This window comes from Macaca fascicularis, chromosome 11 (genome assembly GCF_037993035.2).
Source record: "Macaca fascicularis isolate 582-1 chromosome 11, T2T-MFA8v1.1".
Classification (NCBI taxonomy): Eukaryota; Metazoa; Chordata; class Mammalia; order Primates; family Cercopithecidae; genus Macaca; species Macaca fascicularis.
The window spans coordinates 7159591-7186701 of NC_088385.1; the positions used below are offsets into that span (position 1 = coordinate 7159591).

A 27111-nucleotide genomic window follows, 5' to 3' on the forward strand; every position below is an offset into this window, starting at 1 on the left:
CGCCTCGGCCTCCCAAAGTGCTGGGATTACAGGCGTGAGCCACCGCGCCCGGCCTTTTTTTTTTTTTTTTTTTTTTTTTTTTTTGTGAGACGGAGTCTCGCTCTGTCTCCCGGGCTGGAGTGCAGTGGCCCGATCTCGGCTCACTGCAAGCTCTGCCTCCCGGGTTTACGCCATTCTCCTGCCTCAGCCTCCCTTGTAGCTGGGACCACAGGCGCCCGCCACCTCGCCCGGCTAGTTTTTTGTATTTTTTAGTAGAGACGGGGTTTCACCGTGTTAGCCAGGATGGTCTTGATCTCCTGACCTCGTGATCCGCCCGTCTCGGGCTCCCAAAGTGCTGGGATTACAGGCTTGAGCCACCGCGCCCGGCCGATGTATTTCTTAAATAATAAGACTTGAAAGTCCACATTACTCCTTGATCCATGGGCTGCAGAATCAATGTGTTAGCAGGCATGGAAACAGCATTAATCTCCTTATATGTTTTCATCACATCTCTTGGGTGACCAAGTGCCTGTCCATGAGCAGTAATATTTTGAAATAAATATTTTTTTCTAAGCAGTAGGTCTCAGCAGACGGCTTAAAATGTTCAGTAAACCATATTAGAATGGTTAACAGACATGCTGTTATCCAGGATTCATTGTTCCATTTATAGTGCACAGCAGAGTAGAGTTAGCACAATTCTTAAGGGCCCTGCAGTTTTAGGAATTGTCAATGAGCATTGGTTTCAACTTTTTTTTTTTTTTTTTTGAGACGGAGTCTCGCTCTGTCACCCAGGCTGGAGTGCAGCGGCAAGCTCCGCCTCCTGGGTTTACGCCATTCTCCTGCCTCAGCCTCCCGAGTAGCTGGGACTACAGGCGCCCGCCACCTCGCCCGGCTAGTTTTTTTATTTTTTTTTTAGTAGAGATGGGGTTTCACCATGTTAGCCAGGATGGTCTCGATCTCCTGACCTCATGATCTGCCTGTCTCAGCCTCCCAAAGTGCTGGGATTACAGGCGTGAGCCACCGCGCCCGGCCTGGTTTCAACTTCAAGTCACCAGCTGCCTTAGCCCTTAACAAGAGAGTCATCCTTTCCTTTGAAGTTTTGTAGCCAGGTGTTGACCTCTCTCCAGCCACAAAAGTCCTAGATGGCATCTTCTCCCAGTAGATGCCTGTTTTGTTTACATTTAAAACCTGTTGTTTAGTGTTGCCACCTCATCAGTTATCTTAGCAAGATCTTCTGGATAACTTGCAGCTTCTACATCAGTACTTGCTACTTTACATTGTATTTTTAGGTTACGGAGATGGCTTATTTCCTTAAACATCATGAACCAATCTCCGCTAGCTGCCAACTTTTCTGCAGTTTCCTTACCTCACTCAGCCTCACTGAATTGAATTGAAGAGAGTTGGAGCCTTGTTAGGGATTAGGCTTTGGTTTAAGGAAATGTAGCTGATTTGATCTTCTATCCAGACCACTCAAACTTTCTCCTTATCAGCAATAGGCTGTGTTGCTTCCTTATCATCTGTGTATTTACTGGAGTAGCACATTTTAATTTCCCTCAAGAACTTTTATTTTTAATACACTAATTGGCTTTTTGGCACAGAGGCCTAGCTTTCAGCCTTCTTTGCTAAGCTTAATCATTTCTAGCTTTTGATTTAAAGTGTGAAACGTGTGACTCTTCCTTTCACTTGAACACTTAGAGGCCACTGTAGGGTTATTAATGGGCTCATTTCAATGTTGTTGTGTTTCAGGGGATAGGGAGGCCAGAGGAGAGGAAGAGAGACAGGAAATGGAGGGCCAGGTCAGTGGGGCAGTCAGAACACGCACATGTATTAAGTTCACCATCTTATCTGGGCACCATTCGTGGTGCCCTAAAACCATTAGTCACATCAAAGATCACCAGTCACGGGCCACCGTCACAGATATATTAATAACGAAAAAGCCTGAAATACGGCAAGAATTACCAAAATGTGACAGAGACATGAAGTGAGCACAGGCTGTTGGAAAAATTGTGCCAGTAGACTTGCTAGACACAAGATTGTCACAAACCTTCAATTTGTAAAAAAAAAAAAAAAAAGAAGAAAGAAAAAGAAAAGAAGGCCGGGCGCGGTGGCTCAAGCCTGTAATCCCAGCACTTTGGGAGGCCGAGACGGGCGGATCACGAGGTCAGGAGATCGAGACCATCCTGGCTAACACGGTGAAACCCGGTCTCTACTAAAAATACAAAAAACTAGCCGGGCAAGGTGGCGGGCGCCTGTAGTCCCAGCTACTCCGGAGGCTGAGGCAGGAGAATGGCGCAAACCCAGGAGGCAGAGCTTGCAGTGAGCTGAGATCCGGCCACTGCACTGCAGCCCGGGCTACAGAGCAAGACTCCGTCTCAAAAAAAATAAATAAATAAAAAATAAAAGAAAAGAAAAGAAAAGAAAAGGCCAGGTGCAGTGGCTCACACCTGTAATCCCAGCACTTTGGGAGGCTGAGGCGGGCGGATCATGAGGTCAGGAGATCGAGACCATTCTGGCCAACACGGTGAAACCCCGTTTCTACTAAAAATACAAAAAAATTAACCGGGCGCGGTGGCGGGTGCCTGTAGTCCCAGCTACTCAGGAGGCTGAGGCAGGAGAATGGCGTGAACCTGGGAGGCGGAGCTTGCAGTGAACCAAGATCACACCACTGCACTCTAGTCTGGGCGACAGAGCGAGACTCCATCTCAGGAAAAAAAAAAAAAAAGCAGTATCTGCAAAGTACAAAAAAGCAAAACGCAATAAAATGAGGTGTGCTCATAACAGCCAATGTAAAACCCTGAGGCTGGAGGGTGCCTGCAGGTCCCAGGCACAGCACAGAGACCAAATAGGCTGAAACAGAGTGAGCAGGAGGAAGAGTAGGCCAGACACACTGCTCATATCTGTATTCCCAGCATTTTGGGAGGCTGAAGCAGGAGGATGACTTGAGGCCAGGAGTTCAAGACCATCCTGGGCAACATAGTGAGATCCCCGTCTCTACAAAAAAATTAAAATTACTTGGATGTGGTGGTTCTCACCTGTAGTCCCAGATACTCAGGACACTAAAGTGGGAGGACTGCTTGAGCCCAGGAAGACGAGGCTACAGTGAGCCATGATCATGCCACTGCACTCTAGCCTGGGTGACAGAGTGAGATGCTATCTCAAAAAAAAAAAAAAAAAAAAAAAATATATATATATATATAGACATACACACAGCACACAGACATATGTATATGTGTATATATGTGTGTATGTGTATATGTGTGTGTGTGTGTGTATATATATATGACAGAGAATAATCGAGAGGAGAGCAGAAGGGAAGCAACAGACAAGATGGTCTCATAGGCCATTCCAAGAAACTTCGGGTTTTGCTCTGAACGAGGTGGCAGCCATTCACTGCACGGCCGTGTCTTGATCTGGTTTATGTCTTAAAAAGCTCTCTGTCTGGAGAATGCATTGTAGGGTCATAGAGGAGGATACCAGTTAAGATACTGTTGGATTGGCCGGGCGCGGTGGCTCAAGCCTGTAATCCCAGCACTTTGGGAGGCCGAGACGGGCGGATCACGAGGTCAGGAGATCGAGACCATCCTGGCTAACACGGTGAAACCCCGTCTCTACTAAAAAATACAAAAAACTAGCCGGGCGAGGTGGCGGGTGTCTGTAGTCCCAGCTACTCGGGAGGCTGAGGCAGGAGAATGGCGTAAACCCGGGAGGTGGAGCTTGCAGTGAGCTGAGATCCGGCCACTGCACTCCAGCCTGGGCGACAGAGCGAGACTCCGTCTCAAAAAAAAAAAAAAAAAAGATACTGTTGGATTAATCTGGATGAGAGATGATATGATAGTGGCTTGGACCAAGCTAGCAGGGGAGAAGGAGGAGGAAGTGGTACGATCTGGATGAAATTTTGAAGATGAAGCTAGTGGGACTTACTGATGGGACAGACTTAAGGATTACTTCAAGGTTTTGGGCCTGAGCAGCAGAAAGTAGGGAGTTGCCTTTTTCAGATACGGGGAGACTTCAAGAGGAAGTTTGGGGGTGAAGGAATCAGAAGTTGAATTTCAGCCATATCAAGTTAGCTATCCAAGTAGAGAAATATGGAATCGGAAGTTCAATATATGAAGTTCAGGCAGAGGCTTCAGTGAAGGAGCTATAAAATGGAAGATACTAGCATATGCTTGATAGTAAAGCCATGAGACTGGATGAAAGACCTAGTGAACACGCGAAACAGGAGAACGAGGTCAAAGGAGACCAGTAGAGAGTAGTCGTTGGGGTGAGCAGAGAATTAGGAATGAAAGCTCCACAGACGCAAGAAAGGGTTTCTCAAACGCGGGAGTGAGGACCCAGGTCAAATGCTATGGGTGGGGTCAAGTTCAGTAAGGATGGAGATTAATCTTAATCTTTTTTTTTTTTTTTTGAGATAAACTTTCACTCTTATCGCCCAGGCTGGAGTGCAGTGGCACGACCTCAGCTCACTGCAACCTCCACATCCCGGGTTCAAGCAATTCTCCTGCCTCAGTCTCCCAAGTAGCTGGGACTACAGGCACATGCCACTACGCCCGGCTAATTTTTGTATTTTTGTAGAGATGGGGTTTCACAATGTTGGCCAGGCTGGTCTTGAACCCCTGACCTCATTATCTGCCTGCCTTGGCCTCCTAAAGTGCTGGGATTACAGGCATAAGCCACTGTGCCCAGCCTGACTTCTATTTTTACAAGCATGACTCTGAGATTCATTTATGTTCAATGCTGTGTAATATTTCACTGTGTGAGCCGGGCACGGTGGCTCAAGCCTGTAATCCCAGCACTTTGGGAGGCTGAGACGGGCGGATCACAAGGTCAGGAGATCGAGACCATCCTGGCTAACACGGTGAAACCCCGTCTCTACTAAGAAATACAAAAACTAGCTGGGCGAGGTGGCGGGCGCCTATAGTCCCAGCTACTCGGGAGGCTGAGGCCAGAGAATGGCGTGAACCCGGGAGGCGGAGCTTGCAGTGAGCTGAGATCCGGCCACTGCACTCCAGCCTGGGCGACAGAGCGAGACTCCGTCTCAAAAAAAAAAAAAAAAAAAAAAAAAAAAAAAAAAAATTTCACTGTGTGAAGAAAATATAACCACTGTTCTGTCAATGAGCTCTCAAGCTGTCCAGCTCTTTGCAATAATAAACCACACTGTTAAGAACATTGTCATACATGTCTCCTGGTGCCGCCTGCAAGCATTTCTGTTAGGTAGATACCTAGGAGAGGGATCACTGGGTTGTATGACATCTTGTAATGTCATCTAAAAAATGCCAGTTCTTTTCCAAAATGATTGTACCTATTTACACTTCTACCAGCCACATACAAAAGAGCCGATTACTGTATCCAAATGAGCCTCCTCTACCAAATGGCTTGATAATTGCAATGGACCAAATGTTTGTATTCCCCCAAAATTCATATTTTGGAGTCTTCGCCCCCAGTGTGATTGTATTAGGAGGTGGGGCCTTTGGGAAGTAATTAGGTCACGAGGGTGAAGCTTTCATGAATGGGACTGGCGCCTTTACAAAAGGGACCCCAGAGAGCTCTCTCACCCTCTTTCTGCCATGTGAGGACACATGAGAGTCTGCTGTGTGCAACCTGGAAGACAGCTCTCACTGGAACCAGCCATGCTGGTGCCCTGATCTCAGACTTCCAATCTCCAGGGCTGTGAGAAATCTATGCCTGTTGCTTTTCTGCGCCCCATCTATATAAACAATTTGAGTCTCACACAGCCAGCACATCAACCCCATCTGGCAACTCTATCCTGTGTGGTCCTACACCAGCCAGCAGAAGTGAGCTGTCTCCTGGAACAGAGGCTTGGGTGTGAATCTCAGAGCTCCATGGGGGTCAGGTCCACACACGGAGTGGACGGTGGGAGAGCTTGCTGGAGTGGGGAAGTGGGGACAGGGACCCAAGTCCAAAACTGCCACTACCTAGCACATGGAGGACGCTCGTTACAGATTATGGAATGAATGCACTGAGCTGGGTTTTTTTCCCTTCCTCCCTCTTTTATCCAAACTCTCTGGCTGAAAGACCTGAAGCATTTACCCAAACAAACGTTCCCACCACTGGGTGCAGCTTGCCAGCTCACAGGGAGAGTGGAGAGAGGCAGAGAGCAACAGAGGGGGCACCTGCCCATACCCAGCCTGAGTCTTTTAATGATATCATTCAGGGAACTGGAGCAGCTCCACTTCCATGAATAGGCTTTCTGGACCTGAGACTCAGGTTGTCAGCCTACAACTATTTACGCGATGATACAGTCCCCACTGCCTCCATTAGTGATCTTGGCTAAAGCCACAGGTCACATCTCCCAGTGGCATCCAGAGGGGCTTTCAAGCCCTTGTGGAGGCCAGGCTGAGAACGGTGGGGGCACCAGGGGAGGCCCCACTTCCCTTGGAGGCCAAAGGTTATGGAGGGCAGGGCCGGCCCCTCTGCTCCCCGCACTCTGACCCCAACAGGTAGAGTTATGCAAAGTGCTTCAGTGTTTGTCCCTCAGCAGCCCTCATGAGGACGGTGTTATGATCTCCATTTTCACAAATGAAGAAACTAAGTCTCAGAGAGGTTAAGTAACTTACCCAAATCCCACAGTAATGAGTGGAGTCAGGATTTAAACCCTGTCTGTTTGCCTTCAAAGCCCACAGGACCAGCCTCTCATACCATGAAACTCTCGGGAGCCCAAAGGTTTCTGGAACCTGGAAATCCAAACTCCAGGGCACCTGATTTCCAGCCTTGAATGGCCCTTAGAGGGAAGAGAGAACAGATACCTAAGAGGCATAGGAGGGGCTGAGAACCCAAGAACCCAAAGCATCCCGAGTGGAGGGCCACGCCGTGGACTCCAGGATGGGTGTCTGAGTGCACCTGAGCTCAGAGACTGACACACACCAGCGTCAAGTACAATTTCCAGACCAGACCCTCCTGCCCCTGGCCAGGGCACTGCTCCCTGTGGACAAGTCACAGAGCAGGATGAATCGCAGGGCTATTTGGCATCAGAGCCTGGAGTCTGCCATTGAGGTGACTGGAGATCTGTCCCCACAACACAGGCACCTGCCTCGGGCCAGACAGATGGAGATGGCCTCACCTGGTCAGTCCTGGGAAGGGCGATGCTGCAGTTGGCTTTAGACACTGCCCCATTCCCACTCCTGTGGGAGAAGGAACCAGACTCCACCCTCGAAAGGGCACCTGGGAGGCCGGGCGCGGTGGCTCAAGCCTGTAATCCCAGCACTTTGGGAGGCCGAGACGGGCGGATCACAAGGTCAGGAGATCGAGACCATCCTGGCTAACACGGTGAAACCCTGTCTCTACTAAAAAATACAAAAAACTAGCCGGGCGAGGTGGCGGGCACCTGTAGTCCCAGCTACTCCGGAGGCTGAGGCAGGAGAATGGCGTGAACCCGGGAGGCGGAGCTTGCAGTGAGCTGAAATCCGGCCACTGCACTCCAGCCTGGGCGAGAGAGCGAGACTCCGTCTCAAAAAAAAAAAAAAAAAAAAAAAGAAAGGGCACCTGGGGAGGAGGAGGCCCGCCTCTTGGTGTAAAGAACTCTCATAAAACATCTGTCCACCCCCAGGACGCCCAGCGGGAGCCTGGAGCCAAGATAAGGACTTGGGATGAGAGAAGGTAGAACTTTACTGCAAAATAAAATGGGAGGAATTTGATTGCATTTCTGAGAGGAAGAGGGTAGCAATAAGAGAGGGCAGAGAAAGGAAGAAGAAAGGGGTGGAGCACCAAGTAACAGGGCACCAGAGCTGTAGAAATGGCCAAGAGAGGCTGGTTTTATAAGAGCACGTTGTCTACTATCCCATTTGCAGCTGTCATTGCTGCTCTGTAATTTCCCTCCATCTCTCCAGACCATCAGCAAAGCTTGCCACAAACACAGGTGCAACGTGATTGGTGGGGGGAGTGGGCGGATTTTGAAATAAAGGAAGAAGTTTGCTGGGTGGACAAATGGGCTAAGATGGCTCTCTGGGCAGAGGCAGGAACTCAGGGGCCAGAATGACCAAGAAGATGCATTCCAGCATATCGCAGACAACGTAGGCACCTTAGGAAGACATTATACTTGCTATGTGGGAGATGAAGATTTGAGCACTCTTGTTCAGATCTTGAAGGGTGGGGACACCCCAGCCCATCATTCCCTTTCCATACACAGTGATACGTACACCTGCCAGTGGTCAGTGACCTCACACACCTCTTCTCTGGTCACCCAGGTGACACGCAGACAGCACTCTCATGCCCTGCCTTCTGACGGCATGCCACCGCAGCTCCGTGCCCTGAGATACCTCTCCACTCCTTGGAGCCTCAGTTTCCTCATCGGAAACGGGAATCTGGCACCTACTCCCGGTCTTAGGGATTAAACAGAAAGCCCCCATGATGATTACTTTTATGTGTCAACTTGCCTGGGCCACAGTAACCAGATATTTACTTTGACATTCTGGATGTTTCCCTGAAGGTGATTTTGGATGATAAGATTTAAGTCTGGGTGCAGTACCTCACGCCTGTAATCCCAGCACTTTGGGAGGCTGAGGCGGGCAGATCACTTGAAGTCAGGAGTTTGAGACCAGCCTGGCCAACATGGTGAAAACCTGTCTCCACTAAAAAAAAAAATACAAAAATTAGCCGGGTGTGGTGGCAGGCACCTGTAGTCCCAGCTACTCAGAATGCTGAGGCAGGAAAATCGCTTGAACCCAGGAGACAGAGGTTGAAGTGAGACTAGATCACGCCATTGCACCACTCCAGCCTGGGTGACAGAGCAAGACTCCGTCTAAAAAAAAAAATATTTCAGTGATGGACTTTGAGTAAAGCAGATTGTCCTCCACGACGTGGATGGGCCTCATCCAACTCGTCAAGGGCCTGAAGAGAACGAGAGACTGACTCCCCACTGCGGGAGAGAATTCTGCGGTGAACTGCAAGAAGGGGTCTTCCCTGGGTCTCCCACCTGACAGCCCACCCTACAGACTTGGAACTCACCAGGACTCCAAAACCCACAAGCCAATTCCTTAAAGTAAATCTCTGAATATATACACCTATGTGTCTACACTCGTGCGCACGTGTATCTTCTTGGCTGTTCTCTGGAGAACCCTGATGAACACAGCCCCTCTCTGTGGCCAGCATCGGCAGATGGTTAGTCAAGGTCACTGTCTCAAGGTCACTGTCTCCAGCTTCACAGTCACGGTGAAGCTGAATGGAGATCAGCTTTGCACAGAAACCTGTGAGGTCTTATCAGCACTTCTGGCCTCCCTGCGAGCAGGAGGGCGCCACTGGAACCTGATTCTCAAGCAGCTTTAGAAAGGCACCTCCGTGGCAGGGGCTACTCCATCTTCATAAGCAGCTTCTCTGAGTGATCTTCTGCGGACCAGGGACAGGCTTTCCCATGGGTGCAGGATTGCTGGGTGAAACATCACCCTCTGCTTCCTCCAGGAGAGACATTCCCAGCTACACCCAAATGTTCCAGAGCAGAAAACCTGAGACGCTTCCATCGAGCTAAAGTGGCTTAAACAGGGAAGCGGCCTTAGAAATGCCCTGGCCAAGGCTCTTGTGTTACAGATGGGAACAGAGGTGCAGAAGGCGGAGGCCATTTGCAAAAGGATATTGGTGGCGGCAGCAGAAGCAGGGCCCACTGGCGTTGTGCCAGCCCTTTCAGGTAACTTAGGTCGATGAGAAACAAACAGGTTCCAGGACTTTCTCTAGATCATACTGCAGCAGGTGGTGGAGTGGGGATTTGAACCAGGTTCGCCACACTTTGAAACCCATGCTGTCTTTACCAACCCTCCATGGGGAGGCAGAGACACCCAAGCACACACATGTATCGGCCCGGCTACATCCCCCAGTCTGTTTCTAGTTTCACGTTCCTCCCTCTTGGGCCAAACCACCACTGGAGACTCTTTTCTCCCTACAGCTCCAGGCAGCGCTGCATCACGGAAAGGTCACTCAGCTCACATTCATGGCATGCTTTCTGTATGCAAGGCAGATTAGATCTAAGGACAAACAAACGAACCCAAACCTGCCCAAACCCAGGGGACCAAACACAGACAAATACATAAGCAATGACAGTATGAAACAAGAAGTGATCAAGAGATACACAAGAGGACCCGAGAGCACTCAGGAGGCCACTTATGCTGCAGGAGGGGCCTTAGGAAACACTTCCTTGAGAAAGTGACATTTAAGCTGAGACCAAAGTATTAATACTACAAAGCAGTTACCTAAGGAAGGAAGGGCAGGGGGTGAGGGAGAGCCAGGCACACAGGTTCTAGAGCAGGTGGCCTGGTTTTGAAACCAGCACCGGCACTGCCTGCCTGTGCCTGATGCACTCAGTGCAGCTGCACTTAACTCCTCCAGCCTCAGTTTCCTCATCTGTAAAATGACTAGTAAACCTGCTCACTCCTATAATCCCAGCCCTTTGGGAGACTGAGGCAGGAGGATGACTTGACTCCAAGAGTTCAAGACCAGCCTGGACAACCTAGGGAGACCCCATCTCTAAAAAAGAAATAGACAAAACAAAACACGCCGGGCGCGGTGGCTCAAGCCTGTAATCCCAGCACTTTGGGAGGCTGAGACGGGTGGATCACAAGGTCAGGAGATCGAGACCATCCTGGCTAACACGGTGAAACCCCGTCTCTACTAAAAAATACAAAAAACTAGCCGGGTGAGGTGGCGGGTGCCTGTGGTCCCAGCTACTCCGGAGGCTGAGGCAGGAGAATGGCCTAAACCCAGGAGGCGGAGCTTGCAGTGAGCTGAGATCCGGCCACTGCACTCCAGCCTGGGCGACAGAGCCAGACTCAAGTCTCAAAAAAAAAAAAAAAAAAAAAAAAAACCACAACAAAATGGATAGTAACAGTACCTACCTCTTTGGGTTGTAGTTGGGAAAACGGAGTTAGCACATCCCAGTGCTTAGAACAACATCTGACACAAAAGGTTCCTTAAATGTTCAATTAAAATATATGAAGAGGCTGGGCACGGTGGCTTACACCTATAATCTCAGCACTTTAGGAGGCCAAGGTGGGCAGATTAATGAAGGTTAGGAGTTTGAGACCAGCCTGGCCAAGATGGTGAAACCCCATCTCTACTAAAAACACAAAATTAGCCAGGCGTGGTATTGCATGCCTGTAATCCCAGCTACTCGGGAGGCTGAGGCAGGAGAATTGCTTGAACCTGGGAGGTGGAGGTTGCAGTAAGACAAGACTGCGCCATTGCACTCCAGCCTGAGCAACAAGAGTGAAATGCCGTCTTAAAAAAAAAAAAAGAGGCCGGGCGCGGTGGCTCAAGCCTGTAATCCCAGCACTTTGGGAGGCCGAGATGGGCGGATCACGAGGTCAGGAGATCGAGACCATCCTGGCTAACACAGTGAAACCCCGTCTCTACTAAGAAATACAAAAAATAGCCGGGCGAGGTGGCAGCGCCTGTAGTCCCAGCTACTCGGGAGGCTGAGGCCGGAGAATGGCGTGAACCCGGGAGGCGGAGCTTGCAGTGAGCTGAGATCCGGCCACTGCACTCCAGCCTGGGCGACGGAGCGAGACTCCGTCTCAAAAAAAAAAAAAAAAAAAAAAAAAAAACAAGCACATATGAAGGGGCCAGGCATAGGGGCTCACACCTATAATCCCAACACTTTGGGAGGCTGAGGTGGGTAGATCACTTGAGCCCAGGAGTTCAAGACCAGCCTGGGCAATATAGGGAAACCTTGTCTCTACAAAAAAATACAAAAAAAAAAAAAAAAAAAAAAAAGCTGAGCTTGGTGGCTCATGCCTGTACTCCCAGCTGCTGGAGAGGCTGAGGCACAAGAATCACTTGAACCCGGGAGGCAGAGGTTGCAGTGAGTGGATATCATGCCACTGCACTCCAGCCTGGGTGACAGAACATAACTCCATCTCAAAAAAAAAAAAAAGCCAGCAGTGAGCTGTATTTGCGCCGCTGCACTCCAGCAGACGCAGTTTCAGGTGCCCAAGAGGGAGTGGCGGAAGGGAGGTGAGGTGGAGAGCGGATGCCCATAAACAGGCAGGTCTGTGTGGGAGGGAAGTTCCATGAGGAGATGACGCCTTCAGCTGGGAATGGGGAGGTGGCTGGGAGTAAGCAGAGAAGGCCAGACACATCCTTAAGGGAAAATGGATGAGAAGCTTTTGAATCTGTCCGGCTGACAGTAACCGCTCACTGCCTAGGACTAAACAATTCACAAGACAGTTTCTTAACACGTCCTCATTCCATCCTCAACAGCCCCAGGGAACAGGCCTAAGACAATTTCTTAACACGTCCTCATTCCTGTTTGGGGGAAGGAAACTGAACCCGAGAGGGATTAAGGCCCTGGGCGTGTTTGTGGGGCCTTAGACCTAAACCTAGGTCTTCCAAGTGAGGCTGTCCTACAGGTGACAGCGTCTGCCCTCACTGGAGGGAAAGTTAATTATTCACAAATGAAAAAAACAAGGTGCAGGGTAATGGGAATAATATGCTAACATTTGGGTACTAAATAAGGGAAAGGAGGAATGCATACAAGAGTGTTTGCTTACAGGTGCACAGAACGTTTCTGGAAGGATGCCCAAACTCTGGTAAGGATGGGTGCCTCAAGGGAGGGAGCTGCCCAGAGGGAAGGAAGGGGACTTTTCAGTGTGTACCCATCTGGGCCTTTGGAAATTTGACATGGTTACAGAAGCAAATATGTGCTTTAAAATACACGCAAGTGCTTTGGCTATTATGAGTAACAAATTACTTAAAACACCCACGACTAAGGTATGTTGTGATGTCACGACTGAAAACCATGTTCCCCTAAGCCCCTCCATTCCCTCCCCATGGTTCCAGGTTCCACATCCTTGCCCCTCCCTGAGGCTCTGGCCCTGAGGCATCCATATGAACCACAGGAACCAGTGGCCCTAGGCACATATGTGGGAGGCCACAGGCCCCAGCTTCACGATCCTTGTGAATGACAGGGGACAGACCACGTCAGGCTCTGCAGCCTAGACTGTCCTGCCTGCCTCTGGGTTATCACAATTGCTCCCACTCAAGCTAGACTGAAAAAGAGGGGAGACCAGGTGCCGTGGCTCATGCCTATAATCCCAGCACTTCGGGAGGCTGAGGTGGAAAGATTGCTTAAGCAGTAGATCAAGACCACCCTGGGCAACATATAGCATGACCCTGTCTCTACAAAAAACAAAAATAGGCCGGCGCGGTGGCTCATGCCTGTTATCCCAGCACTTTGGGAGGCCGAGGTGGATGGATCACCTGAGGTCAGGAGTTCAAGACCAGCCTGGCCAACATGGTGAAACCTCATCTCTACTAAAAACTACAGAAATTAGCCAGGCGTGGTAGTGGACGCCTGTGATCCCAGCTACTCAGGAGGCTGAGGCAGGGAGAATTGCTTGAACCTGAGAGGCAGAGGTTGCAGTGAGCCGAAACTGCACCTTTGTACTCAAGCTTGAGTGACAACAGCGAAACTTTATCTCAAATAAATAAACAAATAAAAATAGGGCAGTGGAGCACAGGTGTAGTCCCAGCTACCGGGGAGGCCGAGGCAGGAGGACTGCTTGAGGCCAGGAGTTCAGTGAGCTATGATGGCACCACTGCACTTCAGTCTGAGTGACAGAGCAAGATCCTGTCTCCAAAAAAAAAAAGTATAAACTTAAAAATATACATCAGTGTAGTATGGGAAGTTATATGGGAAGTTAATATTTTAAAAAATAAAATATTAATTTAAAAATAATAAAAAATTTACAAAACAAGAGATTCTTGTCCAGAATTGAAAGCACAAAGGGACGGAAGAGTTGAGGGCCCCAGGAGGAGCCACACAGCAAGCCTCCTGTTCAGAGAGCAGACGGCGCTCAGGCGCCCACGCCAGGCCCGAAATGGCCATCTCTCTAGTGGGCTACCTCTTTTTCTGCTTTCTCTGTGTGTCTTCCTGCTTCTGCCCCCTCTACCAGGAGGCCCAGTTCATCACATCGCTCAGACACCAAAGCCCCCCAGGGACCCCTGGTCAGCTAGATGGGGCTGCCCTTGGGCAGGGTGCCCAATGCTGGGCCAATCAGCTGAGGTCAGAGGGGACAGGGCCATGTGGGTCAGGACAGGAAATGCATGCCCTAGGAACGGGCAGCAGGGAGCCGGGGAGAAGCTCAGTTTCCCTCAGAGGGGGCTGTAGGCGGGGCATTCATATGGTGCACCAAAAACCTCCAGGATGCCCTCAGTTCAGCAGCCTTAGTTCACCTCTCCAGGCCGGCCTGGCCTCACCTGACCTCCAGGCACTGCCTTCCCTGGATGTGTACTTGGGAACAGAGGTGAGGACACCTTCCCCTATCTAAGAGCCAGGAGAAATATCACCGATATTTGTTACAAGGGAGAAGGCCCAGCTTTATAAATACCTGCCTACAAAGGGCCCTCACAGGTACCCTCCTCCCTTCCTTCCTCATCCCCAGCCTCCGGCAGCCACCCCGCTTGCTGCCTTTGCCAGGGCTCCAGCAGTAGTGAAAATATTTGGAGATTTTGGCCAATCCACGATGCAAAAAAGAAAAAAGAGAGAGAGAGAAAAACAAATAAACCACCAGGAAAGCATGGGATTTTAAAATCAGAAAGACCTGGATTTTCTTCTAACTCTGCCACTCACTGGCTCTGTGCTCTTAGACCAGGCACTTAACCTCACTCAGTTTCTTCACTGTGAAGTGGGAGGAACAACACCTAATTCACAAGATTGTCAGGAGAATGCAAAGTGACATGACACTTTTCATACATGAAAAAGCCATCCCACCACTGGGCGCACAGTAGAGGCTCACAATGGCTGCCCCGCCATTCCCTTTCTCTCTCCCTACATTTTCCCTTCCTGTCCTCCTTCAGCATCGCGGCCACACTCTATTCCCCAGTAATCCCATATATTACTCAGGACTCTTGGTTGCAAGTGATGGTAAACCTCATTCAGACTGGCCGATGCAGGAAAGGAGTCTTTGGTTTTGTGGACCCGAACCATTCAGGCACGGTGGGCTCCAGGGTACACATGGCACCACCAGGGGTTGGTCTGACTTTGGGCATTTACCAGCTCTGCTTCCCTCATTTTCAGGTGTATTCTTCATTCATTCGTTCATTCATCAAATTTTTCTTTTCTTTTCTTTTCTTTTCTTTTTGAGACTGGGCAACAAGAGCAAAACTCCGTCTCAAAAAAAAAAAAAAGATTCCTCATGGGCTGCGAGCTGCTGCTGGCCAGGGCTGCTGTCATCTCAAGGCTCAAATGGAGAAGCAATGAGCCACTTACGTCCACGCTGACTCACCGGGCTTTGATGGGTTCAGTTCTCCACCAGATGCTAGACGGAGGCTCTCAGTTCCTTGTTGACTACTGGCCAGAGGCCTCGCACTGTTCCTCCAACAACACAGCTTGATGCAGCAAAGAACGCAAGCCAAGAAGGAGAGAGACAGCCTGCAAGACAGCAGTCACAGGTTTTCATAACCTGATCTCAGGAGCCATATCCACTGCTTTTACCATATACTCTTTATTATTATCATTATTTTTTAAGACAGGGTCTCATTCTGTTGCCCAGGCTGGAGTGCAGTGGTGCAATCACAGCTCACTATAGCTTTAACCTCCCAGGCTCAAATGATCCTCCCACCTCATCCTCCTGAGTAGCTGGGACTACAGATGTGCACCACCACATCTGGCTAATTTTTGTATTTTTTGTAGAGATCAGATCTCACTATGTTGCCCAGGGTGGTTGCAAGCTCCTGAGTTCAAGCAATCCCCCCATCTCAATCCCAAAATGTTGAGATTTACAAGTGTGAGCCACCTGCCCCCCCCCCCCCCCATTTTGCAGTATTCTATAGGTTAGAAGTAAGTCACCAGGTTCAGCCCACGCTCAGGGGAGGGGATTACACAAGGGCATGACCACCAGGAGGCTGGGATCACCTGAGCCAGAAGCTGCCTACCTCAGAGGCCAGTGCAAGAACTTCAGTTTCACTCTAAGTGTCCTGGGAAACTATTATTGGGCTTTGAGTGAAAATATAGCATTATCCAACTTATGTCTTTTTTTTTTTTTTTTTTTGAGATGGAGTCTCACTGTGTTGCCAGGCTGGAGTGCAGTGGCTCACTGTAACCTCCAACTCCCGGGCTCAAGTGATTCTCCTGCTTCAGCCTCCTGAGTAGCTGGGATTACAGGCAAGCACCACCACGCCCAGCTAATTTTTGTATTTTTAGAAGAGACGGAGTTTCACCATTTTGGCCAGGATGGTCTCGATCTCCTGACTCCATGATCCACCCGCCTAGCCCTCCCAAAGTGCCGGGATTACAGGCATGAGCCACAGTACCTGGCCCAATTTACCTTTAAAGGTTATTCTGAGGCCAGGGGCAGTGGCTCATGCCTGTAATCCCAGCACTTTGGGAGGTGGAGGCGGGCAGATCACGAGGTCAGGATATCGAGACCATCCTGGCTAACACGGTGAAACCCTGTCTCTACTAAACATACCAAAAAAAAAAAAAAAATTAGCTGGATGTGGTGGCACGTGCCTGTAGTCCCAGCTACTTGGGAGGCTGAGGCAGGAGAATCGCTTGAACCCGGGAGGGGAAGGTTGCAGTGATCCGGGATCATGCCACTGCACTCCAGCCTGGCGACAGAGTGAGACTCAGTCTTAAATAAATAAATAAATAAATAAATAAATAAATAAAGGCCATTCTGACTCATGTTGAGCATAGACTGTGGGAGGTGGGGAAGGTGGGAGTTAGGAAACTAGCGAGGAGGTCGAGCAGGATTCCAGGTGGGGGAACCAGCTGGTAGCCATGGACAGAGTGAGGAGTGGCTGGGTTCGGATCTGCCTTGCGGGATTTCCTAATGGATTGAGTGTTGGTGCGTGACACAGAGTCAAAGGTAGCTGCAAGGGGTTTGGCCCTGCGCACCTGGAAAAGTGCAGTGTTGAGACACGCAGCAACAGCTCCCCACCTAACTTCATAGTCCTGAGCAACCCTAGCAGAATGAAAACTCTGCTTCCCAACGACTCCAACTGGAACACAGTGGAACGTAGTAGGCACTCACCACTCACTGCTGAGTGGTAAATAAGTTTATTCAACCGATGTTTATTTCAACCTACTCAGCACCAGGCCCCATGTCTACACAGTGAAGACAGACACAGTCTTTGCATTTCTGAAGTTTGCAGTCAAGCTTCCTATCTGATGAAACTAAGGCAGGTAGAGAGATGAATGATTGGCTACGATGCCCACCTTCCTGGGGAACGTGGTATCTTTACGGAAAGTTTTTAGACCACAAAAATAGCCCTCAAACTTCAGGTTTCAGCCTGGCTATTTCCAGGCAGGGAAGCCTTCTGGGTGCATCTCAGATTACACCTGGGAGGCCACCCCACCCACACACTCAGCCTGCCACAAAAAAAGGTGCCCTGAGACAGCTGCCTTCCTTTTTTTTGTTTTGAGACAGACTCCATTGCCCAAGCTGGAGTCCAGTGACGCGATCTCAGCTCACTGCTCAGCTCAGCACTGCTTGGCTTGGCTTGGTTTCCAGGGCTCAGGTGATTTTCCACCTCAGCCTTCTGAGTAGCTGGGACTACAGGCATGCACCATCATGCCCGGCTAAATATTGTGTGTGTGTGTGTGTGTGTGTGTGTGTGTGCGCGTAGTTTTGTAGAGACAGGGTCTCGCCATGTGGTCTCAAACTCCTGGGCTCAGGCAATCTGCCCACCTTGCCCACCCCAAGCGCTGGGATTACAGGCATGAGCCACCGCGCCCAGCCTCCCCCTTCATTGTTGAGACATTCTCTGTAGCACTCAGGGTCTCAGCAGCAAACAGAATATATCCAAAAGGGGTGACCAAGGAGAATTCTACAGAACAGCCTATCATAGAGAGGTGGGCGGCGTTGACGGACATCCACAAGGGACAAGGGACAGTGAGGCCCACTGCGGCCAGCAAGAGCCGAGGCCCCTCCCCTCCAGGGCTGGGGAGCAGGGGAAGGAGCAGCAAACCCGAGCCAGGAGACCTGGAGCTTCGGCGGGAGCTGCTGACAGGCGCTGTGGCCTTCAGGAGAGGGAGGTAGCCACTGCCCACCAGCAGCCCAGCAGGGAGTGGGTACCCCCTCGACTCCCCTCTCACCCTCCAATTCCTGCTCGTACCTCCCGCTGGCTGACCGAAAGGGAGCCTGGCAGAAGCAGGCAGAAGTCAGCCTGGGGCCCCGGGGCATGGGGAGCGGGGTGGAGTGCGTGTCCGCGGGGCACACAGGGAGGGGCCAGCACACGCTCTTTATCCCAGAGGCCCCACCTGCTTCCTTTGGTCAGGCTGGGAAACTGAGGCAAGGGCCGCTCAACCTGAGGAAACTGAACTCCACAGCAGGCAGAAGCCTGAGGGGTTCGAGCTGGGAAAAGGCACAACCACCAGTACGCAGTTTGGGGCTGTGGGGGAGGGGTGTGGGTGTTTGGCTATCACCATGGCAACCACTCTAAGCTGCCATCCAGGTCAGGCCAGGGAATGGCTGGAAGTCACTTTTTCCATCACCTACCCATTCCAGTCCCATCCCTCTTTCCTTCCTCCTTGGCCCCACACAGAGTGACTTCCCCTGTTGCTCCGTTCCCAAGCATGAGAACAATGGATGCTGCTGGCTCAGGGTAGGGTGATAAGCTCGGGCTGGCGTACCGTGTCGTGGGGGGAGGAAAGGAGAAGGGAAGAAGTTACAGAAGGAGATGGCACAGGGGGTACCAGAGAACCCAGAGTGAAGGAGAGAGGATTACGGCGGAGGGCCGCTGTCCAGGAGGGGTGACCTGCCACCTAGCACGTTCAGCCTGTGGTCAGCAAGCAGCTTTCATTGGTGTGGCGACACCAGGGCGTACCAAACTCTGTCTGTCCTGCCCCTGCCAGTGGGACAAGGAGCAAGGCCCAGGATGGGAGGGGATTTTATTCATTCCCCCTTATAAATGCACCAAAAAGGGTTACCAGGGAGCTGCAGATTCCAGACAGACAGGGCACCAAGTCTCCCTCCAGCACAGACTCCTAGAAGAAGGATGTTCCTTTTTGCTTAGAAAGGCAAAGGTGGTGTGGCCGGGCGCGGTGGCTCAAGCCTGTAATCCCAGCACTTTGGGAGGCCAAGGCGGGCGGATCACAAGGTCAGGAGATCGAGACCATCCTGGCTAACACGGTGAAACCCCGTCTCTACTAAAAATACAAAAAACTAGCCGGGCGAGGTGGCGGGCGCCTGTAGTCCCAGCTACTGGAGAGGCTGAGGCAGGAGAATGGCGTAAACCCGGGAGGCGGAGCTTGCAGTGAGCTGAGATCCGGCCACTGCACTCCGGCCTGGGCGACAGAGCAAGACTCCGTCTCAAAAAAAAAAAAAAAAAGAAAGGCAAAGGTGGGAAGGGAGGGGGCCATAGCCTTACTTAGGGGACTTCATTGTGACACAGGCTTTTGATGCTGGTCGGTCCTGCTGGGCCAGGTTACTCCAGGAAGCAGGGCGAAGGCGGCCAAGCCACTCTCCTCTCCCACAGGCCTCCCCTCAGTCTCTGCTCTGCAGCCCCTCTCAGGGCCACTTTGCTCTAATCCTCCTCTCCTCCCTCCCAATTCCAACCTGCCCCCCTGAGCTCATTTGGTTCAAATTCTTCCTCTGCATAAAGTCTTTGATCGCTGGTCACATAGGCTGCACTACCCCGGTGAAATTCCAACACATTCACTGCTTAGAGCACGCAGTTTTCACCCAGCATGACACACTTATCTTCCGATGTGGATTGCCTTACTGCCCTACAAACAGCCCAGAATTGCCTCACACCCAACTACGTGCACTCGGATTCATTGAGGAGCAGAGGCAAGATTCTAGGACCTCCCATTGTCAGAGATTTTAATATCAGCCGCTGACATCTTGGGGGTTTCCTAAAAAGGGCAATTACCCCTCACTCTGCCAAACAGGCAAGAGAAAGCTCTGTCAGGGTCACACCGGTGTCATCCACAGGCACCAAAGCACGTCTTTGCAGACTATCCTATTTGAATCGCACGGCAATTTTGTGAGGTACCCATTTAACAGGTGAGGAAATTGAGGGTCAAAGAGGTTAAATGGCATGTCCCAGGGCACAGTTAGTCTAGAACACAGGTCCCTAGACTCCTAGCTTAACACCTGGAACCCAGGAGAAATACCTAGTATCCAAAGAAGAACAAAAAAGGTTATCAAACCAGGTGTGGTGGCTCACGCCTGCACTCCCAGCACTTTGGGAGGCTGAGGCAGGTGGATCACTTGAGGCCAGGAGTTTGAGACCAGCCTGGCCAACATGGTAAAACCCCATTTCTACCAAAAATGCAAAAAATTAGCCGGGCATGGAGACACACGCCTGTAATCCCAGCTACTCGGGAGGCTGAGGCACGAGAATCACTTGAACCCAAGAGGCGGAGGTTGCAGTGAGCTGAGGTCACACCACTGCACTCCAGCCCGGTCGACAGGGCAAGACTCCATCTCAAAATAATAATAATAATAATAATCAGTGCTATGAAGCTGGGAGATACCTGACCCAACATTACTCCAGGGTGGAAAGCAATACTAAAAGAGGAGAAACAACTTGCCCCGGAGGAGGGGAGATGCAATCCCTCCCTCCAGCCCATACAGGGAAGCAGACAGATGTAAGCGCTCAAGAGAGTCTCCCGGCTGCCAGCATGGCTGCTCTGAGCTCTCAGGGTTCAAGGGTCCAACCCCAGGTGAAAAGCTCAGAGGAGGGTCTACTCTGCCCAGAACCTCTGAGGGAATGAACTCCACTGGGAGGGGGAGAATACTGGTGCCTGGTCAGGAGGGAAATCCAGTAAACTGAGGCAGGGGCCAGAAGAGGCTGAGAAGGGACAGGAGTCCAAAAACAGCACTCACCTCTAACCTCCATTCCAAAACAGCCCTATGGGAAAATCCTGGGCACCCTTTACCAAGGAGAAGAAAGGGAGTCCACCCTGAAGTCTGCAAACATAGCTGCACAGGAAAACCACAGTAACTGTTTCTTCCAAGTACAGATTCCTAGGGCTACCTCAGCCTAGCTTGTTGAAATCCAGATGCCCAGGCAGAAGCACAGATGTACTCAATCGGAATCTCTCGGGAGGGCTCAAGCACGAGCCTTCCCTTTAAGTCTACTGTATTAATGTACAATCGAGGTTGAGAACCACTGCTTTCAAAAGGTTGGGGGCATCTGTGTGTTGAACGTGTCTCGAGAGATTCTAATGAACCCCAAGTCAGCCCTGCTCTGCTCATAGGTATATGGGAAACCTTGCTAAAAGGTAACTCACCCCAAATCAGCAAGTGTCATCTACAAAACCAGCCAGGGGCCGGGTGCGGAGGCTCACGCCTGTAATCCCAGCACTTTGAAAGACCAAGGCAGGCGGATCACCAAGTCAGGAGTTCAAGACCAGCCTGGGCAACATGGTGAACCCCCGTCTCTACTACAAACATAAAAAATTAGCTGGGCATGGTGGCATGCATCTGTAATTCCAGCTACTGGAGAGGCTGAGGCAGGAGAATTGCTTGAACCCAGGAGGTGGAGGTTGCAGTGAGCCGAGATCTCGCCACTGCACTCCAGCCTAGGCAACAGAGCGAGACTCCATCTCAGAAAAACAAACCAACCAACCAACCAGCAAGGGGACTGGTGGGAGCCAGAGACCAGGTCCTGGGGCCATAGGGAGAGCTAGCAAGGAGGAAAGAGGCAACTGGAAACAACTAGAGAGCCTGGTCCTCTGGCGGCAGGAGCAGAGCAAGCAAGGGCAGCAGATTTCCATAAGGAAAGTGGCTCCTCCTCCCAGGGCTGAGTTTAACAGTTTGTTCTTTCGACTCTGTGAAGGGCTGAATCCGTGACAGTAAGTATGTTACCAGACCCCACCAATGTCTGAACACGGCCTCTAAAGTTAGGGAGTCAGGGGAATTCTCGCACTATATTTCCTAGCTGTGTGCTCTTGCGAAAGTTACCTTGCTTCTCTGAGCTTCTGTTTCCTCAGCTACCATACAGAGATAAATAATAGCACTTATGTCCTTGTGTGGTTGTGAAAATCAAATGAGATCATTAATGCCTGAGGAGCCCTTGGAACAATACCTGGCACACATAAAGATTAGCTAGTAGGCACAGATATATAAATATGCATACATGTTTCTATAAATATGCATCTCTATATATAATTATATACCTCAAATTATACACACAAAATAATACAGTTGATCCTTGAACAACATCTGCATGCATTGGGGCACCAATCCTCAAGCAGTCAAAAATAATTTTTTTTTTTTTCAATGACAGCGTTCTCGCTTTTGCCCAGTCTTGTGTTGAACTGGGGTACTCAAGCAATCCTCCAACCTCAGCCTTCTGAGTAGCTGGGACTACAGGCTCCCACACCTGAGCATAACTTTTGGCTCCCCAAAAACTACCAATAGCCTACTGTTGACTGGAAGCCTTACAGATAACATAAACAGTGGGTAAACACATATTTGATGCTATATGTATTATATATTGTATTCTTATAATAAGGGAAGGTAGAGAAAAGAAAATGTTATTAGGAAAATAGTAAGAAAGAGAAAGTGTATTTACTATTCATAAATGGAAATAGATCAGGCATAAAAGCTGAGGAGGAGGGAGAGGAGGGATGGTCTTGCTGTCCCAGAGACAGTAGAAAATTCTCGAATAAGCGTACTCTCGTACTCTCGCAGTTGAACGCCCTGTTGCTCAGGGTCCCCTGTATCTGTAAAATGCAATCGTAGCGGAGTGCTGACTACACGCCAGTCACTATTTTAGGCACTTTGCATGCACCTTGTGAGTGGGAAGCCCAGCAGGGCTGACTTGTGAATTCTGGGACTATCTGGAGAGTCCCCGCGTCCGTGGGCGGGATCTCCAAGGTGAAGCCGGTGGCCCAGGTTTGGCAAGTTTTCCGCAGCTTTAACACACTCGGATTCTGAGCCAGATCCTGTCAGGACACCTTCAACCTGCCAAGCGGGGACCCACCCAGGAGTTCCTATTTTTCCCTGATCTGCTCTGAGAAGAGGCCAAAACACCGGGGCACACCGAAGGAAGAGTGGGCTTTCTCCCCACGTGTTTTGCTGGGGGGCACATTTCCCCCCGCGGCGGCCGCCCACGGCCGGTCCTTGGCAGCGCTGTCCCTCGAATCCAGGCCGAGCCGGGGCGGGCCCCGAAACCCGCTCTGGGAGGGAAGCCGCGCCCGGCCCCAGGAGAGGCGCCCGGCCCCAGGAGAGGCGCCACGGGAGGGCCCACGGGAACGGCCTGGCCCAGGCCGGCGCGCCCTGCCCTGTGATCCCGGGAGGCGCGGTCTCCTGGCGGCAGGGGAGTCCCGGGAGCGTGCAGCGCAGCGCACAGCCTGGGATCCCGGAGATTCAGGGCGAGGCGGCGGTCAGGGCGCGGCCGGGCAAGGAAGCGAGGGGCGGAGGGGGCGCGGTAAGCCCACGGAGGGCTGACTCATCCGCGCGGCGCCCTGACTCACCCGCGGCCCCCGGCGGCCCCGTTCTGCCGCGCCCCCTCGCGGCCACGCGCGGAAGTGCAGCCGGGGTGCCCCGCCCCGCCCCGCCAGCGCCCTCCTCAGAGCGCCGAGCTGTTTTTAAGCTCCGGCGACAAAGTGCCAATCGGCGGCAACCCGGAAATCCAGAAAGGACATATGGGGTGCATTGGAGTATTTTTGCATTTTCTTGTAGATAATGGGGTCTCGCTCTGTCGCCCAGGCTGGAGTGCAGTGGCGCGATGTCGGCTCACTGCAACCTCCACGTCCCAGGCTCAAGCGATCCTCCCACCTCTGCCTCCTGGCTAGCTGGGACCACAGGGGCGCGCCACCACACCCGACTAATTGTTTCATTTTTTGTAGAGACCGGATCTTGCGGAATCGTCCAGGCTGCTCTGGAACTTCTGGCCTCAGCCCATCCTTCGGTCTCGGCTCCCAAAGCGCTGGGATTATAGGCACAAGCCACTGCCCCCGCGCCCACTTCTGCTTTTAAAACATGAGTCTCAGGGCCCTCTCCTGGTACCTCCTGTCCCCCAAGGCCATCTCTCCTCTGGCTTCTCTTCTCACTTCAACCAGCAGAGAGACAAGGGTTCCTCATGAGAGCCACTCCTTTGCAAAAGTCCCCCATTCATTCCCTTCCCTCTCTCTCCCTCCGTCATACTCTCCTGACAAAGCCTTGCCCTGGATGAACCGCCCCAGGCCACGCCAACAGTGCCCAGCATTGGTGGAGGAAACACAACCAGGAGAGGGTACCAGGAGCCACGGCCAAGTGGGAACTGGAAGCTGGAACAGCCCAACTACCCACCCAGCCTGCAGAGGAGAGACCAGAAATAGCCTTAGCTTCCAGGGAGGTGGCGAGTGATCTCATCCTGCGCCTGGTCGGCAGGCCGTTGAGAGCAGCGGTCTCTTCTCTCTTGCTCTCCACCCCATCCGGACTTGTAAGCCCCGTTTGCCCACAGTAGTCCCTCAATAGAAATGTACGAAATGAATGGATAGATGAGGGGCTCTGGGCTGCAAGGGAGAAGGAAGCAAGCAGAAAGCCTTCCTCATCAGGGGGCTTCCTCCTCCACTGTCATCCCCAAGGGACTAAGGTCCCGAATGTGAGTGCCTAGCAGATCCATGCCTGGCTCCAGCACCCTGACTTGGAGCCCTCTGCCTGGAACAGTTACCCACTTCTCCTTCCCGGTGGAGCTGGGTCCTGAGATGGTGGCGAATTCACTGGCATTGAACAGAGACTGGACTAACAAGGGCGACCAGCACTTACCCAGTGCCACCTACCACCGTGCCGAGCATAGATTTGTATTTAATACACCTACCGTGGGAGGCAGGAGGCTGCTATTGTGCCCATACTAGGAGAAGGGAATGAAGACTTAAGGAATGGCATAAGGATCATTTGCATAGCTCTTAGTTATTTGGGCAACACATTCATTTAATTCCACAGCAATGTGGGGAATATGAGGGACTCTTCCCTGCCTTCCAGGTCAGCGACAGAAAAAACAAATGATTTGCTCAAGGCCACACAGCCCCAAGTCCTCAAACACCAAGTTCTGGCCTTTTTCCATTTGCCACCACTGCCACTCCACCTTTCCCCACCCCTAGGCAGCAAGAGTGACTCACGCTCTGAACTCACTCCACATCCCATTTACAGCACCCATGAGTAACTCTCCCTTTTAATAGCTTTGCACCAAGAATGAACCTAAACAAACCCCTTGCTGGGATGTGGACTCCTCCTTCTCTTTAGTTCCCGCTGTGTCTCCAGTTCCTAGAATGGCCAGATCCTGGGACTCAATCGGTTTGTTAAGTGAATTAAACCTACACCAAAGGACGCCAGGCAGTGCCAAACAGACCTCAAAAAGACTGGAGGAGAGGGAATTGAAGGAGAGGGGGTGGGAGTCAGTTCTGGTCCCAGAAAGAAAAGAGACACTTCCTAGCATTCCTTTAGTGGCCAGTCTTCATGCCTCATATCCTATGGGGTCGGAAAATTGTTCCTCACATCTCGTCTCCATCTTATTCTCACATTCCCCACACACCTTAGGAGCAGGAAATGAGGTTGGTGTCCTCCTGGCTCCCCATGGCTGCTTCCAGAAGTTACGCCCCCCCCCCCGCCCCCACCCCACCCCTTATGAACATCCTTTAAGAAGCAGGGCATCCCGTTCCAGCGCTCTCTCCTCCTCACTGTCTTCTTCTGGCCTCCTGCTCACCCCCTCATTTCCTGAAGGCTCAGCCCCTGGCTCCTGTCTTGCTCTGCACCCACTCCTCTCATTATTCCAGGCAGCCTCCTCCTCCGCGCGAGGGACCTGTCCACCACCAGGGCCCCTTTGTTCCTTGTCCTCTTCCTCTCTGATTACCACTTCCTCCACCCCAGCCTCCCACTCCTGGGGCCACATCCTGACCTTGTCGTTTACCTGAAACTGACCTACCTCGGAGGCCCCGGCTCCATTCCCCTCTCTGTCTACCTGTCCCCCAAGGCCATCTCTCCTCTGGCTTCTCTTCTCACTTCAACCAGCAGAGAGACAAGGGTTCCTCATGAGAGCCACTCCTTTGCAAAAGTCCCCCATTCCCTTCCCTCTCTCTCCCTCCGTCATACTCTCCTGACAAAGCCTTGCCCTGGATGAACCGCTCCAGGCCACGCCAACAGTGCCCAGCATTGGTGGAGGAAACAACACCTGAGCAGATGAGGGCACTGTCCCTTCTTACTCGCCACCCTCCAGTGGGCTCCCAATGGTACCAACAGACCTAAGATGTTTGTGAAGTTGGTTCTCGCCCACTCTCCGCTGTGGCCACTATGCAGTCTCCAGCGGCCTAGAACTCTCCCCAACCATGCCCCCGATTTCACCTGACACACTTCTCCCTTCGTGGGGAATGTAGAGTCATCAGATAAGAACTTTCTTAAATTCCTAAGGCCAAATTCACCACTTACATGAGAACCTGCCTCCTATTTCTCTCCTGATAGCACGGAAGAGGGGACCCCAAAAACCAGCCATCCACAGGCACCCTGGGCTCTGTCCTCTCATGTGTCCCCACTCTGCCAACTGCATCTTCACCCTCTCCCTGCCAGATCTTCCCTTCAGCATCAAAACATGAATTTGGGGGCCGGGCGCAGTAGCTTACACGTGTCATCCCAGCACTTTGGGAGGCCCAGGTGGGCGGATTACCTGAGGTTAGAAGTTCGAGACCAGACTGGCCAACATGGGGAAATCCCATCTCCACTAAAAATACAAAAATTAGTCAGGTGTGGTGGCGCTCACCTGTAATCCCAGCTACTCGGGAGGCTGAGGCAGGAGAATCACTTGAACCCAGGAGATGGAGGTTGCGGTGAGCTGAGATTGTGCTACTGCACTCCAGCCTGGGTGAAGGAGTGAGACTGTCTCAAAACAAAACAAACAAACAAAAAACCCCATGCATGTGGTAACACGGGCATCTTAAAAAGCCAAAACGATCACCCAAAGCTCCCTCCTTTCCACCTCCCTCTCGCTCAAGACTGCCCCATTTCTCTGCTGTCTTTCAGAGCCCAGCCTCTCTGGAGCTGCCTGTTCACGAGGTTGCACCTCCCTCACCTCCATTCTCTCTTGTCTGGCCTCTGCCGCTCCCTCCTGCCTGAAACTGCTCTTGTCCAAGTCACCAACAGCACAGTGGGTGCCTCATCCTCTCCCCATTGTCTTTCACAGGGGACGCCTCCATTGTGAGCCACTCCCCGCTCAGTCAGCTCCTGGTGCTGTGCCTCTTCCAGCAACTCTAAGCATCAGGGG

The 27111-nt window shown here is 51.5% G+C and overlaps 1 long non-coding RNA gene across 1 annotated transcript in view; it reads right to left on the bottom strand.

Annotated features, from left to right (window-relative positions):
- LOC102133769 (uncharacterized) overlaps positions 1–27111 on the bottom strand; it is a 76559-nt gene that overhangs the window by 18047 nt on the left and 31401 nt on the right. Inside the window, exon 4 of the long non-coding RNA XR_001483236.3 lies at positions 15204–15349. This is a non-coding gene — a long non-coding RNA (uncharacterized lncRNA). The remainder of the gene's footprint in view (positions 1–15203; positions 15350–27111) is intronic.